Genomic DNA, 18,107 nt, shown 5'->3' with positions numbered 1-18,107 from the left:
TGGCCTAATTAATGACTATAGGATAAACATTCTTGAGAAGGGAAAAAAAAAGTCTAGCAAAGACCATTAGAGAAGTTTTCACAGAAATGAAAACCTTTGATATGTAGAGTAGATAGGAAAAAACAAATGGGCAGGGTTTCAGTGGGTCTTGACGTGAAGGAAAGTCCCAGGAAAGAGCATACGTGCAATGGTAGATAGAACAATATGGGTTTCAGAGTGGTGAGACTCCAGTCTAAGAGAGAAAAAGTCAGTAAGTCATCATCAAACTATGGAATGTGTCCTCCTGCTAGTCAGAGTTCTGTCTTTCAATTTGCAGGAAATAGTATGTTCATTTAGAAAAATCACAAAACCATTGAATGCACTATGTCTTTAGAAAAAAAACAAAACAAAACAATTTGGAACTTTAACCTATAAGTACAGGTAAAACTTAACCCAATTCCCGAAAAAGTACAATTTAAATGAAAGAGAATCTCAAGACCTGAGGAAGGAGCTCACTAATATTATTCCAAGTTGGAAGAAAGTCAGAGGAATGCTCGTAATGAATCAGCCTATGCAGGTGTCTACAGTCGAAGGAAGCTCCGCTAGCCAAGAACTCCATTAAAAAGTATGGTATATAACCTTTGGTTATTGAAATTTTTATTGCTGCTATATTATCCTTACACTGAATGGCCATTATCCCAGCTACTGGTTCTCATAGGTTTCTGTTAGCTGCTTTATCATGTTGCAGTTTGTACTACTTAAGCAGGCCATGATGATATATTACAGTCAGCTAAAGTGTGGAACATTCTTAGATTTATTTTGACACCTAAAGCAACTTTTCATTAGGCTGGTAACAAGCCATACAGATGCCATAGTCCTCGCAAAAGCATCATTAGGATGTCGAAAAAGTGCTGACATAAATGTGGACATTCTCAAGAACTTGTTTAAGAAACTGATAGGGTGGAAGCTCTTAATTTTCTCAGGTAGCAGTAGGGGGGAATCTATATGCAAATGGTAAAGCAATGGTGCCCATTTTTCTTTACAGAAAAAAGTTCCCTTTATGCACATCAAAGAGCTCCACCCTCCCCTGACTGACTTTTTATGAAATTACAGAGCACCCTGGGACATTGTTTGAGCAATATCAAGTGCCTCCAACAGCTGCTTTGCCTTTCATGGAATGGCACAGACATTTCATGGGACACATAAAAGACTCAGGCTGAGATAGGGAGAAGAATTCACTGAAATGTAGTACTAAGTAATGAAACATAGAAACAAAAACAAAGCCATGAAATTCATTATAAATCTATATGTAAATTTATTTCACAATCCAGGAGAGAAAAAAAAAAGGGGGGGTGGAAGGGTACGATCCACATGGACCCCTGTGCTACAATTAGTTACTAATTTAAGGGCATTCTCCATAAATCATGGCGCAATAATCTTTACTAGACTTTCTGCAGATTTGAAATCAAGTGGGAGTACCAGCCTACCAGATGCATTGCTTTAACAAAATAGGGTTTTCTCATAATTCAAGTAAGATATATATGATTAACTTAAGTGTATCAGAAGGCAGACATATCACATCATCTGTTCATCTGTATATATGCGTATATTCATATTACATAACAGTAAACATGGCTGTCCATCCAAATCCCACCCTCACAGGAATTAATAATCACATGTCTTAATTCCCTTTCTTTAGCTGACCTAATTTCGTCATTTGTTAACATTATTTATATCGTTTCAAACTTTGAGTCATTGTTTATTTTTTCTTGATCATTTTTGCCTTCCATTGTACCAAGTTCTCTATCATATTTTTTCAAAACTTGACTCAACAGTTGTGGGAAACCACTCCATTTTTATTCCCACCCTTCTACTCAGTATTTCAGTGGCTATATACTGAGGTTCAGATATTTTCATTATTTAACACTACCATTCTATAACATACAAATTTTCTTCAGTTTTTCTCTGGGAAAGGTTTGTCATGCTAAATATGGTACTTTCTACGTATACTTAATGGAAGGTAGTTGAACCACTTCATCCACTACCCCACACTCTGTCCAGAATTTCAGCAAAATGCTCACATCCAATTGTTATTGCTATTGGCATTAGTGATAGTGAATAGCAACAAATATTATCTTTACTGTACCATTCTGATTATATTGACCATGCTGTGGTCCGTTTTTTGGTACATATATAGACCCACAGTGCTATTGATCATAGTTATCTCATTGTTTCAACACCAAGATTACAAGTCATTTTCTCCTTCATGATAATATATCTGGTATTCTGTATTATCTATTTAGCTACATTATAACCGGATAAATCAATATAATAGACACTAATAAGTTTAAACTTCTTGCTAGAATCACATGTGGGATGTTGAATCATTATCTAGTGAATGTTCCTTCATCTATCCATCCTTTTATTCTCATCCCAGATGACTGAAAATTGACAAGAGAAAGAAAAGAAAAATTTCCTGATACGGTACAAATGACTCACAAATGAGTTTTGGGGAGTCATATCCAAGAGGTATGGGAAAGTTGTGAGAGTTATTTAAAAAATCCTTCTATATGCATTTTCCCCCTGTGATCTAATCTCGATGGCCCTATCCAATATCATATAAATGTCTTGATTTCCTATGTATCTCTGGGTTCTATTATGGATACTTGCTTTAGATAAAGCTCAAAATCGCCATTGTGTTTGACATTCATGTATTATTTTACCATAGTGTAAGTGCCAGGGCTCAGGGCTACATAGTTCATGGGAAGTTCTATCTCAACAATATAAAGAACTTATTAATTCACGAACTAACACACTCCATAATGTTCATAACATGCAGTTTTTTGGAGCAGCTTATTTTCTGGGAAACAATGTATTAAAAGGGAAGTAATAGTACCAGTAGATGCCCTCTGACCCCCTAAATGTCCTTTTGAATGAGGATGTTACTGGTCATGGAAACAATGACTCTCTTAAATAAATTTTGATCACTACTGGACTGCTATCTACAATAACTTGCTAAAGAGGGATGTCCAGTTGTTGAGTCAAATCTCAAAGCATCTCATGAGCAGACTAGTTGTTCACCATATAAATTCCGGTGAGGTTCCAAAATTCAAAACTTAATCTTTTTTCTCTTTTCTGTTTCCTCTTATTTATTAATTATATTTTCTCTAGTATTATAAGAAGTGGAGATATCCCCATAATTCATTATTGTTCCCTAAATTTGTTAAATCAAAATAATATTCCTTCACAGAACAACCCTCCAAAGGAGTGGAATAGTTTACTGGTTAATATGCTGTATCTTGCAAGTAGAGTAAAATATATATTTACAATAACTGAAAAGACAAAATTATAGGCTATGTGTGCATATGTTTGTAGTCTTTCTAAAATCCAGACTATATACTATTCTAAACACTTTTAATTTTCAATGATCTTTATTTTCTTTTTCTAAATATTAGATGATTATTAAAAATATGTCTTTATAGGTGTTCTGTTTCTGAAATAACAGGATAATCAACACTAATAAAAAAAAATAATAATAAGACTGTCACACAGACAACAACTAGAAAATTGGCCCAAATATAAAAATAAAAATGGTTTGGTGGCCTTGAAAATTTGAACAAAAAAGAATCAGCGAAGAGTTTTGAGCCCAAAGCCTATGAGAAGGAAACCCAGAGAGATGAGACCAGTTTTCAGCAAGAACTGGCCTGACAGGAATTAAATCCCAGACTCAGATGATCATAATCTCCAATCAAATTAAAGTCATTTGGAATTGCTAGTTCCCATCTAAACATAGAAATTAAACATAAATATTTTCTGGAGGAATATAACGTCTTCCTTTACCTCAAAATAGCTATGTACAATGACTAGTATTCAATCAAAAATGTTCAGGAAAACAAAAAGACAAGATAGCATAATTTATAAATCAAGAGAAGCAAGACTTTAGAGACAAACTCACAGAATATCCACAACAGAGTTTATGGTCATGGACTATAAAATAAGTAGGATTAAAATATCCAAGAAAAAAAGTAGGAAATTATTGCAGAAAACCAAAAAGCTATACATGTGAACCAAAAGGGAATTCTATACCTGAAAAAAATGGACAATTTTATCAGAAAACTGGAATATATATACATACATACTTACATACATGTAAATGGAAATTCTAGAAATAAAAAAAAATAATAATAAGCTTAATAGTAGGTTAGATATAGGAGAAAAAGGATTATAGGATTGATTATTATAAAATATTGAAGTTAAAGAAGATAAATAAAAATGTAAAAAAAAAAAATCATAAGAGGAGTGTGAAACTTGGTGAAACACTCTAACATATAAATAATTGGAGTCCCAGAAAAAGGTGGAGAGAAAATCAGCTAGAGCATTTTGAAATAATCTGGCTGAGAATTTTAAAAAACTGTTTCAAGACATTAATTTGCTGATTCAAGAAGTGTATAAAGAGGCCACCAAGAGAACGGGAGAAGATTTTTGCAAACAGTGCCTCTGATAAGGGGCTACTATCCAAAATATACAAGGAATTCATGAAACTCAACAACAAAAAAACAAACAACCCAATTGAAAAATGGGCAGATGACCTGAAGAGACATTTTTCCAAAGAGCATATACAAATGGCAAACAGACATATAAAAAAATGCTCAACATCACTAATCATCAGAGAAATGCAAATAAAATCCACAATGAGGTATCACCTCACCCCAGTCAGAACGGTTATCATCAACAAGACAAATAGTAACAAGTGTTGGAGAGGTTGTGGAGAAAAAGGAACCCTCATACACTGTTGGTGGGAATGCAGACTGGTGCAGCCATTATGGACGGCGATGTGGAGGTTCCTAAAAAATTACAAATAGAATTACTATATGACCCAGCAATCCCTCTCCTGGGTATCTACCCCAAAAAACCTGAAAACACTTATCCATAAAGACACGTGTGCTCCAATGTTCATTGCAGCTTTGTTTATGGTGGCCAAGACATGGAAACAACCAAAATGTCCTTCGATAGATTAATGGATAAAGAAGATATACACAATGGAATACTATTTGGCGGTAAGACAAGATGATACAGGAACATTTGTGACAACATGGATGGATCTTGAGAGTATAATGCTAAGCGAAATAAGTCAGACAGAAAAAGTAGAGAACCATATGATTTCACTGGTATGTGGTATGTAAACCAAAAACAACAAAAGAACAAGACAAACAAATGAGAAACAAAAACTCATAGATGCAGACAATAGTTTAGTGTTTACCAGAGGGTAAGGGGGAGGGGGGTGGGAGATGAGGGTAAGAGGGATCAAATATATGATGACGGAAGGAGAACTGACTCTGGGTGGTGAACACACAATGGGCTTTATAGATGATGTAATACAGAATTGTACACCTGAAATCTATGTAACTAACAATTGTCACCCCAATAAACTTTAATTTAAAAAAAAAAATTTAAAATTAAAAAATTAAAAAAGAAAAGTGTTACAAATATCAAGGAAAATAACAAGAAAAAAGAGAAACAAAAACTAGCTAGAACGTATTTAATATCAGAAAACCAAAGCTAAAGAGAAAAATTTCGAAAGCAACCAGAAGAAAACTAAATCCTTTACACTCAAAAGAGAAATAATAAGTCAGAGAGCTGAATTTAAACAAGAAATGATGACTAGAGATAAAATAAAATAACTTACAAGCTGAAATTTCATACGAAGCAAAATTATCTACCAGAAATGAGAGTATGTATTGCCAACACCTGAAATAACAAATATGGTAAAGGGATTTCACCAGGCAGAAATAAAATGAACTGAGGTGAAACCTGATCATGCAAAATGGACGCAAGATCTCTGAAAAGGTAAATCTGCTGATAAATCTAAATTAATATTGATTGGTTAAAGTAGGATCAGCAAAAATTTTCTGTTATGGGTCAGAGGGTAAAAGTTTGTCTTTGCACGCAACATATGTCCTCTGTTGCATGTTTTTCATTCCTTGCATTTATATATATATATATATTTCATTCATTTATATATATATGTATATATATACATACATATATATATACATTCTTAGTTCACAAGCCATCAAGCCATAGATAAACACACTAGGGGCTACATTTGTCCCCAAATGCTGTAGTTCACTGAATCCTGGTTTAAAGCAACAAGAACAATATAGTTCTCATTGTTAGTATGCAAACTATGAGCAGGATTAAAATATATTTTAAAATACAATAAAATGCAGAAGGAAAATCAAGTTAAAGTACTTTAATATTCTTGCATTTTCTGGCATGTACTTAAAATTCCATTTTAAGTGAGATTTTTATTAATCAGTGCTGCATGCTGAAGTCTCTAAGACACTAAAACAATACTAAAAGTTTGCATAAGTAATAAGTTAATACAAGTTAAAATAGTATAATAAAAAAATACTGATTAACCCAAAATGAAATAAAAAGATAAAGAGAGAGAGAGAGAGAGAGAGAGAGAGAGAGAGAGAGAGAGAGAGAGAGAGGAAAAAGGACATCTGTAACACAAATAGAAAGAAATAGTAAGATGTAGTTAAATCTCCCAATATCAGCAGTCATATTAAATACAAATGGACTTAAACTCCAATTAAATCATAAAGATTGTCACACAGTATCTTTAAAAAATATATGCTATGTAGAAGAGAAATATCTCAGATATAAAGTTAAATAAAGATTAAAACATCTGAGGAGGAGACCTACATTTCTAGGCATAAAGCAGAAGTTTGCAGCCTGTGATGGACCTGCCCAGAACGATTAACACCAGACAAACTACTAAAATATTCTGGTTGATGGCATCAGAAAGTTGTGGAAACAAATAATAAAGGAACTAAACTTCTCTCTCTTGTGAAAGAGATACACCAATGATCCATACCATTTTTTTGCTTTTTTTTACTCTAAGTATTCAAAGACTGTGGGTATGGACTTGCGGCTGAGAATCTGAGTTTGTATCACAAAGATTATATATATGTGTATATATATATATATATATATATATATATATATATATATATATATATATATATATATATACCTTCTGTCTATCTATCTATTTATCTATCATACTGATGTCCTTTATTCCCTCCTCTAAAATCAAGTTACTATTTTGAGTTATTTTATTTCAGCCTGAGTCCCATTAATATGTCTAGTATGGCAAGTCTGACAGCAAAGAAAACTCTCAATTTTTGTTTATTAGGGAGTATCTTAATTTGTCCTTTATTTTTGAAGAATAGTTTTAGTGGATATAGACTTCTTGGCTGAGCCTTTTTCTTTCAGCACTTTGAATATGTAGTCCCATTGTTTTCTGACTCCATGGCTTCTAATCAGGAAGCAGCAATTAATTCTATTGAGAATTCCTTTTATTTGATGAGTTGCTTTTCATTTGCTGTTTTCAAGAATCTTTTTTTTTTTTGTCTTTCAACTATTTTGTTATAATGTGTCTAGGAATGAATATCTTTGAGTTTATCCTTCTTGTGATTTGTTGAGTTTCTTGAGTGTGTAGATATATTTTATCAGATATTGCAATTTTTGGCCATTATTTCTTCAAGTATTCTTTCTGTCTCTTTCTTTCCCCTTTCATTCTGTGACGCCTATTATGCATATGTTGGCACTTTTGATTGTGCGCCATAGGTCTTAATCTCTGTTCATTTTACAAATTTTTAAAAAGATTTTCTATTTTAAATTAATAGATGATTTTTGGAGCAGTTTTATGTTTTCAGCAAAATTGAGTGGAAGGAACAGACATTTCTCATATATACTCTGGCCCCAAACCCTGTGAGTGGGGTTTTCGAGGGAATTGGCACACAGGACAAATCATATATACAATCATTCTCTAGGGATGGGCTTTGGAGGTACTCCAATGCCATTCTGCCACTTTCAGTGGCTATTAATATGCCGGTTTTCACCTTGATTCCAGAATTGTTGACCTTCAAGGCTACCACAGAGCTAGGAGGAAGGAAATGTGAATGAAAGTGTCATAAAGAACACCATTATTACCAAGATTCAGCCATGCTTCTTTAACAAATTCTCCCCAGCTTTTGAAATCCTTTGGCTAATTTCCAGAGATCTGAAAAAGTTGATTTGAAAATATTTTGCCAAGGTTCTCATTACTTTTATGGTGAAGTTTTTTGGAGGATTTTACTCACAAGGTTCAGAGGTTCTTCCTGGTGTCACTCTTCCCAAGAACAGTAAATATGAGTTTTAGTGGAGAAATATTAGAAGCCTTTTCCCTAAGATTAGGAAACAAGGCAAGTGTGCTCAGTGTGCTCACTTTAACTACAAATATTTGGGCATTATATTGACGATCCTATCCAATAATGCAAATAATGCAAATAATAATAATAATAATAATACAGAATAGAGAAATATATTTAGATACATAGATATAAAGAGAGTTTATTCCAGTTATTTGTAGTTGTTATGTTCTATAAAGTCAACATGAATACTGAACTAGCAAATACTGAACAATTGCTTCTAGGGAAATATAGGGTTAAGTGTCTGAGAGCCTTTGGTCAGATTATTTTCATTAATTAATCAATACATAACCTTGTTTTATATGCATTGCCATTTAAAGCTATATATATATATATATATATATATATATATACACACACACACATATATATATGTATTCATTCATATATGTGTGTATATATATTCATTCACACATATAGTCATGATTCATTGCATTGAATTCATGCCCAACAGCCCTATAACTCACACCTGAACAAAGCTTACTTAACACATATATCTTTTCTGTAAGGCACATCACAGGCTAATTACACTTAGGGATACGAGACACACTTCAGCACTAGGCTTGGAGGCCGTTTTAAACAGTAAAATCACCAACAAAAATGAAAAAAATGTAGCACCAGAAAGACTGTTTCATCTCTCATACTATAAACACTTGTTTATAGTGTGAGAGATGAAACAAGATGAAACAAGAAAGCAGAGTAACATTTTATTCAATCTATATAGGAATTTATGTGCTGGGTTGATTCAAATTTTTGCTAATTCTGTACATATTCACAAATGACCATGAATGTTACATGAATATGCATTTAAGGATTACAAATATGTTTTAGTAAGTAGGTGAATTTGCATATACGGAATCTGTTAATAATGAGGATTGACTGTATATGCAAGTGCACACACGTGCACGCGCGCACACACACACACATATTCAAATTAACTGTTTCAATTCATAAGTAAAATTAGAAAGGGTGCTGGATACATAGTTGATGTGCAAAAGTCAATTGCTGTTCTAAATAATACCAAACAGTATTTAGAAAATATTTTTAAACACATGTTATTTACAATAGCCTCAATAAAATATCAAATCCCTACAAAGAAATGTAATGAAAGATGTTTAGACATTCTAGAGATAATATAAAATATTACTATATTAAAGAATTGGAAGAGTTTATAGTCTTAAGAAGTTAAAACTCCATAAATTGATTTATAGATTCAATGCAATTATATTATCACAATACAAAATTTTAGCAGTTTATTTTTGTGGAAAATGATAAACTGGTTTTAAGGTATGTATGGGAATACAAAGGGCCAAGAAGACTCAAGATTAAGTTGAAATATAGAACTAAGATGAAGATCCAACAATACAAGATAATCAACCTTCTTAGAAGGCTGCAATAATTATTTAGGATACAGTGACATTAGCATAAAATTAGAGAAGTAGACCACTGGAAAGGGATAACGTTCAGATTCACATTTATACTTGATTTATGAGAAGGTAGTTCCACAGGACAGACAGGAAAAGACAATCTTTTCAATAAATGAATAAAATGATTGAGTACATTAAAGTTTATAACTTCTCCTTATTAAATGACCTCATTAATAAAGTGAAAACGTGAGATGCAGAGTGAGAAGAAAATACCTATAATATACATGTGCAACAAAGAATTTGTATTCATAATGTATGTTATTTATATTGAAATTTATAATAAATAAGAAAAAGATTGATAACCCACTTAAAACGTGACTAAGAGACTTAAATGGGAGATTCACAAAAGTGTATATCCAAATGGCTAATAAATATATCAAAGGCATTTGGAATTATTAGAATTGAAGGAAAAGTAAATTGAACCATAATGATATGCCATCACACACTCACCACAATTGCTACAATTTAAAAGACTGACAATACAGTGTTGGTGAGTATGTAGGGCAGCTACAAGTGTAATATACTTCTGGAGAGGATGCAATCTTGCACAACCATTTTGGGAATCTATCTGTAATTATCTACAAACCTGAATAAATGTCTACCAAATGAAACAGCGTTTCTACTTCTAGGTATGTACCCAACAGAAATATCTTCACATTTACACCAAAAGAAGTATACCAGAATTTTCGCAGAAATATTTTTCACGGGAACCCAAGCCTGAAAGCCACTCAAATGTCCATCAACAGTAGAAGGGATTAAAAGAAAAAGCGTGTTTCATTCACAAATGGCATAATATATGAAAGTGAAAATGTGTGTACTACAGCTACAAACAAAAACATGGATGAATATTGCAAACCTGACGATAAGTGAAAAAAGCCAGACATTAATGAGTATGTATTGTAACATTCCAGTCATATAGAGTTCAAAAGCAGGCAAAAATACTCAATCATGTTAAAAGTCAGGCAGTGGTTCTCTTTGGGAAAGAACAGTGGTAGTTCTTGGGAAGGTGCACAGGGAGGGCTTCTATGATACTGGTAATATTTTGTATCTTACCAGGTGGTGGATACAAGTGTGAGTTCACTTTTCAATAAGTCATTAGTCAACATACTTACAATTTAATCATTCGGTATGTTTTTCTTGAACAACTATATTTAAATATCCCCATACAATTTATGAGGTTGATGCAATAGTAATTGCAGTGTTTGCATTGTTGAACTTTGCCGTTTGATATTGGAATACATTCTTAAATAAATGTGGTTATGTTATACATCATTTTAATGTGCATTTCTTGCTTTATTTTATTTTATTTTATTTTTTGCTAATGACTTATTACTTGCTGTCTATTTTATATTTATTTTAGACTATTGAAATGACATTACACAGACATCAAATTCAAGTGATTTTCGTAATTCGAGTTCAAAATGGGTCGTAAAGCAGCAGAGACAACTTGCAACATCAACAATGCTTTTGGCCCAGGAACTGTTAATGAACATACATTGCAGTGGTGGTTCACAAAGTTTGGCACAGGAGACGAGAGCCTTGAAGATAAGGAGCATAGTGGCCGGCTATCAGAAGTTGACAACAACCAACTGAGAGCAATCATCGAACTGATGCTCTTACAACTACATAAGAAGCTGCCAAAGAACTTAATATCGACCATTCTACAGTCGTTCGGCATTTGAACCAAATTGGAAAGGTGAAAAAGCTCAATAAGCGGGTGCCTAACGAGCTGACCGAAAATAAAAAAAAAACAAAAAACATTGTCATTTTGAAGTGTTGACTTCTCTTATTCTCCACAACAACAATGAACCATTTGTCCATCGGATTGTGACGTGTGTTGAAAAGTGGATTTTATATGACAATTGGCAATGACCAGCTCAGTGGTTGGACCAAGAAGAAGCTCCAAAGCACTTCCCAAAGCCAAACTTGTACCAAAAAAGGTCATGGTCACTATTCGGTGGTCTGCTGCCGGTCTGATCCACTACAGCTTTCTGAATCCCAGCAAAACCATTACATCTGAGAAGTACGCTCAGCAAATCAATGAGATGCACCGAAAACTGCAACGCCTGCAGCAGGCATTGGTCAATAGAAAGGGCTCAATTCTTCTCCACGACAATGCCAGACCGCATTTTGCACAACCAATACTTCCAAAGTTGAGCTAATTGGGCTATGAAATTTTGCCTCATTTGCCATATTCACCTGACCTCTCACCAACCGATTACCACTCCTCCAAGCATCTTGACAACTTTTTGCTGGGAAAATGCTTCCACAACCAACAGGATGCAGAAAATGCTTTCTAAGAGTTCATTGAATCCCAAAGCATGGATTTTTACACTACAGGAATAAACAAACTTATTTCTCATTGGCAAAAATGTGTTGATTGTAATGGCTCCTGTTTTGATTAATAAAGATGTGTTTGAGCCTAGTTATAATGATTTAAAATTCACGGTCTGAAACCGCAATTACTTTTGTACCATAGACACATTTTGAGCACCATTTTCTGTACCAGAGACAGGGCTAAGTGCTGTGGATGCAAAAATTGATACACGACACCTCTTGGAGCATTTCAAACCTATATGCTAGGGCAGACAACTGCTCTGGATTACTCAGTTCCATGATTCTACTTCCCTTCCAAAGCAGAAATTTGGCTACATAGAGAACTCAACACAAATGCATAAGAAAATGCACTCCCTAACTGAGCAGGAGTGAATGGGGAGGAAAAAACGTAGTGACATTAAATGTTCACAGTTGCAGAAGCATTTGTAATCAGAAAAATGAAGTATTAAGTTGGTGCAAAGGTAATTGTGATGTAGAAGGTTAAAAATAATTGCAAAAATTGCAATTACTTTTGCACCAACCTAATATAGTTTCAGATATATATATATATATATATATATATATATATATACACACACACACACACACACACACACACACACACACAATATATATACCCTCAATATCACAGAAGAAAAAATCAATAAGGAAAGGGAAACTTCTTGCCATTTAATCATAGTAATATCAAATCCTCCATACATGCTTGTACTTGAAGTATGAAGAGACATCTCACTTCCCCCAACTTAGTTTTAGATCATGAATGGTAGCAATGAAGCAGGTGTCTGGCCTTGTGTAATCATCTCCACTTTACTCAAAATAAAACCATCACTAAGAACACATATATATATATATATATATATATATATATATATATATATATATGATATATGCATATCATACTGAGTCAGCTATTAAGGCTGTTGAAAATCTATATTCTGTTACTCTCCACTCATAGTTTAGTGATAAGAACATGGCCCCTAATACAAGCACATACAAAATGTAACACCTTCCTTACACATTTAATTGAAATGAGCCCCTAACAGATTAAAGCACCTGACAGAAGTCATATAGCTAGTCAGAGACTGAGCTGAAACTCAGATTTTTACCACCTGTTTGTAGGCATGGGCTCTTCTCTCTTCATTCTGCTAAAAGCCAGACAGAAAACCCTATTGAACATGGTATGTAGTGGAATTAGATTATAGTTGTCCCTTGAACAATTCGGGTGTTAGAGGTGCCAATCAATCACCTGTGCAGTCGAAAATCTGTGTGTAACTTTCGACTCCTAAAAAATTTAACTACTAATAGCCTACTGTTTACTGGAAGCCTTGCTGATAACATAAACAGTGCATTAATACATATTTTGTATGTTATATGTATTATATACTGTATTCTTATAATCAAGTAAGCTAGAGAAAAGAAAATGCTATTTCGAAAACCATAAGGAAGAAAAAATACATTTACTATATTGTACGTATTTACTGAAAAAGTTCCACGTGTAAGTGAATCTGCGTTGTTCAAATCTGTGCTATTCCAGTGAGGGTCAACTGTACTTCAAAGGCCTTTCTGTCCTGTATTTATAGGAATTCAGTAGACAATGAGCAATTATGGTTTCTGAGTCATCAGAAGGAAAGATACCCTAGGTCAGCATCTAAGCATAATTTAACCTTTGTCTGTTAAAGTAAAAGTATTTCCTTTGCAGTAGGAGGCAATCCAAAGCCGACTAAGTTTAAGTCCTGTTGCCAGGGGCTGGCAATGAAGTCACCATTGTCCCTCTTTCCAGGGACAATAATTTTTGCTACATTCTGAGTTGCTAAGCTCTCTTCTTCTAGCCATTTCTCTTTCCTTCAACCTTTATCCGTTTTAATTGTGATTATTTTTCTCTTCAATTACATTGTGAGCTCAAGTTCTCAAAGCTTACTTTCTTTTTACTGTTTGGAATGAACAAAAGCCAGAATCTACTTCCTTTACATGATTAGCTACTAAGGTAATAAAACAGGATAAATGTCCAAGGGAACAGCATATTTGGTTGTACATATATGGAATGAGTCTCTCAGACATTTTCAAAAGGAAAGCACTTAAAAAATGTACTGTTTAAAATCATCCTGTAACTCTTTCTTGTCTTTTACATTTTCCCTGGATTTTGCCCCCAAAATACTTAAAAGCTTCTTACGGCATTCTCAATAAAGATCTAGAGAAATAAAAGTATTCTAAATGTTCTGTTTACATTTCTACCTTAAACTTACTTTTTAAAATTTTTTTTGCATTGATCCAATATCTGTGTTAATATCTGTTTCCATTCCCCAGTTCCATCCCAACTCGGCAACCCTGTCTATAAGATTGAAACCTTCTGTACTGCTGGAGTGAGAACATATTGAAGGCTGGGAGAGTATGGGAAGTTACCAGTCACTTGCATAGAATGAATTAAGATTTATGACAGTTGTAAAGAAGAATGTTAATTTGTTATTTTCCCTCTGGGCACATGGGCCTGAGACGGTTAAAAAGAGTAATGAGGACGATGACAGAAATAAAGCTAAGCCTGTGTGATCTCTTTATGTCTTCTTGTTTCTAGACCTCCAGAATTTTCCATACACCCAGAAGAAAGCATTTCCTGGGATTCAGAGTGCCTGGTTGCGACCAATAGAAGGAAGTACCTCTGGAATCAGTCATTTGCTGGATCTTATTTCCAAGCTCTCTCAGAAATAAATAACCTGTTGTGACAATCCAAACAACCACTTTGATTTGCAAAGTTCTCACCTGTTGAATGGGATAAATGTCGCTATCTTCTTTGCTTATAGACTTGTCTGAGGATTCATATGAAGTAGAATGAGAATGCTCTGAAATGAATGGAGGATATGCAAGTTTAAAATGTTATCAGGGTCATTATTAGCACTGTCATTGACGTACAAGTGTCAGTCGTAGCAGCAGTAGAGTTGAGCATAAGCAAAATCAGGCATGACGATGAATGCTTCTTCAGTATCAGCGCTGCACTGAGGCCTCCAGGCAGGAGTGAGCAGGAGTTCAGGGTTCTCAGTTAAACACAAGGCCTGACAAGCTCCTTCGGCTCCTTTCCGTGCTCCTTCAGGGGATCACGTGTGAGACTCCGCCCATGTGCAGGGTGGGGCTTACATCTCTGAACAATGCCAACGAGAGCTTGTCTCCTGGTTGGTCATCCAGAAGGGCACTGGCAAGAGGAATTCACTTCTCACTCTCCTGGGCAGGGGAAAGTAGAGATCTTCATCCCTATTTTCTAGGCCAACTATGAATCTGCCTCTCAGTTTTGTGTTTCAATGATTATTAATTATTTCTGTCCTGGAAGCTATAATCAAATGGCTTTATTTTATTTTTTAATTTTTGGTCTTTCTTATTGACAGTGGCTCCCTGAACATAGTAAATCTCCCAAAATATTTATTAAATGATCATTCTTGGCCCTATGTTTACCTTTATTCCATTAGAAATACAGATTATCAGGTGCAGACCTTAGAATTCTCAATTTTGACCCAAGTTCAGGTTATCTAGAAGCTTTTATCTGTGTCTCAGAAGCAATAATTACATAGTCAACAATGAGTTGACATTCTTCCTGAGACATTTTCTTCACATGAAAGCTCTGGTACATGTTTCAGAAGGAAGAAAACACAAATAAGTATGAGGGAGCTATACCCAAGGGCACCTGGAGTGATGACTGACCTAATCCCAGTCCTGAGTGCCATATTTATAGTAATCCTGGTATAATCAGACACTAGAGAACTATTCTGTTACATAACTTTGTGTCATTTAACCAGAACATCTTTCTAGGGTATCTTGGAATCTAATCTGGTAACCAGCATGTGGCTTGATTGGCAAAAAATTAGAGCAAATTGAAGAATTAATTTTACAAATATTTCTCTTTCTTGAATGGTAATAAGTAAGCACTGAGAAGTTCTAATTGTTAAATTAATTGTGTTTTCAATCATCAAACTTATTTGCTCTCTTAGGGTCAGTTAAGATACAAAAAAAAAGCACACATTACAGTTTTCGTCAGTAATGTGTTTTCATCAGTTTGACCTCAGTTAGCTTGATTGGATTAGGGAGAGAGCCTATTCTCATTTCCTAAAAAAAAATTCATTTAAAAAATACTATTGCTTAGGGTAGAAACCTATGTTGTTTCTAGACATAATTGTATTCACTCATTTTAAGGTATATTATGACTTATTTAAATAAGTATTGACCCACTTAAATTTTTGATTTTGTATTTACTTAGGGCACTTCTAAGATCTCAGACTCCACTTCTGTATCTAATAAACTTGTGCAAAAAACAAACAGAATAAAAGGTGTACTCTATTTTCCTACTGAAGTATTCATAGATGTTCCGTTTCTCCCCTAGTAAAAGGTTAGCTATTATTTGAAGGACTTGCTTCCTCCAAGATCAATCCATTCTCTTATCACCTTTTATAATGAGAGCTACCAAGGTAAGCTCAATTCTGTTGAAAGGACAGAATTTGAGGGAAAAGCCCCAGAATGAACACATATAGTATTCCATGTAGAAATTTTATTCTTCTATTAGACAAAATATGTACGGTTCTAACATAGCTTGGCTCAGAATCACTTTTGAATCAGAGTCCTGCCTCATGTATAGAAGGACTAATCCTCTCTAACATCTGAAGCAGTAAAGCAGTCATGTCAAAAGGGAAGAAGAAATATTGGCGAATGAGGGGGAAAAAATGTCTCAAGGAGATCATTTAATTTTTAACCGCAACAATAATTCAATATGAATTACCTAGCTAAATGCCTTATTTAAATAAAATTTCTTTCTTGAAAAAAAAAGCTTTAGATTCTTAAAGGATGCACTGTGTATAACATCCATGGTGGGAAAATATACTTATTTGGAGGGAATTACATTTTAAAAAGCAAACCTCTGTTTGAGGTATTTAAAAAAGGAATTCCAATACTTAAAAATAATATAATTTGTTATTGTGATATATTCCTGAATCCCCCATGTCAACTTTGTAAAAATTTAAGTTCTTCATATGTCCCTCAATGGGTCGCAGCAGCCACTCCCAAGTTTTAAATGGAACTGGACCATTAAAATTTTCAGTCCATAATAATAGAAACTGCACATCAATTATCTCTCTGTATCTTCAAGTGCCTATCACAGTATGTGGGACATAGTAGACATTTTCTATGGATTGATTACATTTAATTGAAACGTTTTCCAATTACAAAGGTATCAATATAGAGCCAATGACTTTCCGTGACAGGAAAACTGAAATTGATTTCCGGATATGACACATTTTCAGGTCAAATTTGTATACATTTGAAAATAATTTTGATTCACACATCAGGAAGGATTATTAATTATTTCCTAGTCAAACTAAAATCTAAAATATCCAAAGCGGTTGTTTAGGGATGTAAACAATCTTCCCAGTATTGAAAGTTTTTGTAGTTCTTTGCTTGTTTTTTTTTTGGTTTGTTTTTAATCATATTTTCTGAAGCATTCCTTCTACTTTAAAAAGTAACCATCATTTATCATTATGAAAATTCTGTCTTTCTCTTGAAATCCTCTCCAATACTAAATCACATTATTTTTTATTATGCTGAATAGATAATCAAGATTATAAATTGAAATTGGGCCCTTAGAAAGAAATACTTTATCTCTGAGGAACACCTTTGAGGTTTCCTTGGGTTCCTGAATTTTGTGACATCTTTTTGGCTGAACATAAACACACAAGTGTATCCTACTCTTAGGCTGATTACTTCCAAGAGGTAACATAATAAGTAACCTTGTACTAAATGTATGCCTACTGTATGTGACCTGATCAGCTGTGAATTCAGTTCAGGGTCATCTATGTATGTATTAGATGTGTGTAAAATGAAACAATTACCCTACCAATTTTACTTGTAGTATTAAAAGCTGAAAATAATATCTTTTCTAAGAATATTTTAATTTTAATTTTTGTTAGGAATTTTTCTTCCAATATTGACTGAAAAGATCAATAGACTATCTCAGCACGTTATACTGTGCATTTATTTACTGTTGCAATAAAATTAAATTACAGTACTTCATCAGCTCATACTATCCTATACTTAAATTACTTAGAGTGTCATTTCCAAAAATACCAGGTTGGTC

At 33.9% G+C, this 18,107-nt stretch overlaps 1 pseudogene; it reads left to right on the top strand.

Moving 5' to 3' along the window:
• Nucleotides 1-12,072, top strand: part of LOC109458277 (histone-lysine N-methyltransferase SETMAR-like) — a 46,221-nt pseudogene extending 34,149 nt beyond the window's left edge.
• Nucleotides 12,073-18,107: the final 6,035 nt, after the last annotated feature.

The sequence above is a fragment of the Rhinolophus sinicus genome, chromosome 4 (assembly GCF_057876585.1).
Source record: "Rhinolophus sinicus isolate RSI-liver-muscle chromosome 4, RSI-T2T, whole genome shotgun sequence".
Lineage (NCBI taxonomy): Eukaryota > Metazoa > Chordata > Mammalia > Chiroptera > Rhinolophidae > Rhinolophus > Rhinolophus sinicus.
This window is presented reverse-complemented; position numbering and strand designations above follow the sequence as displayed.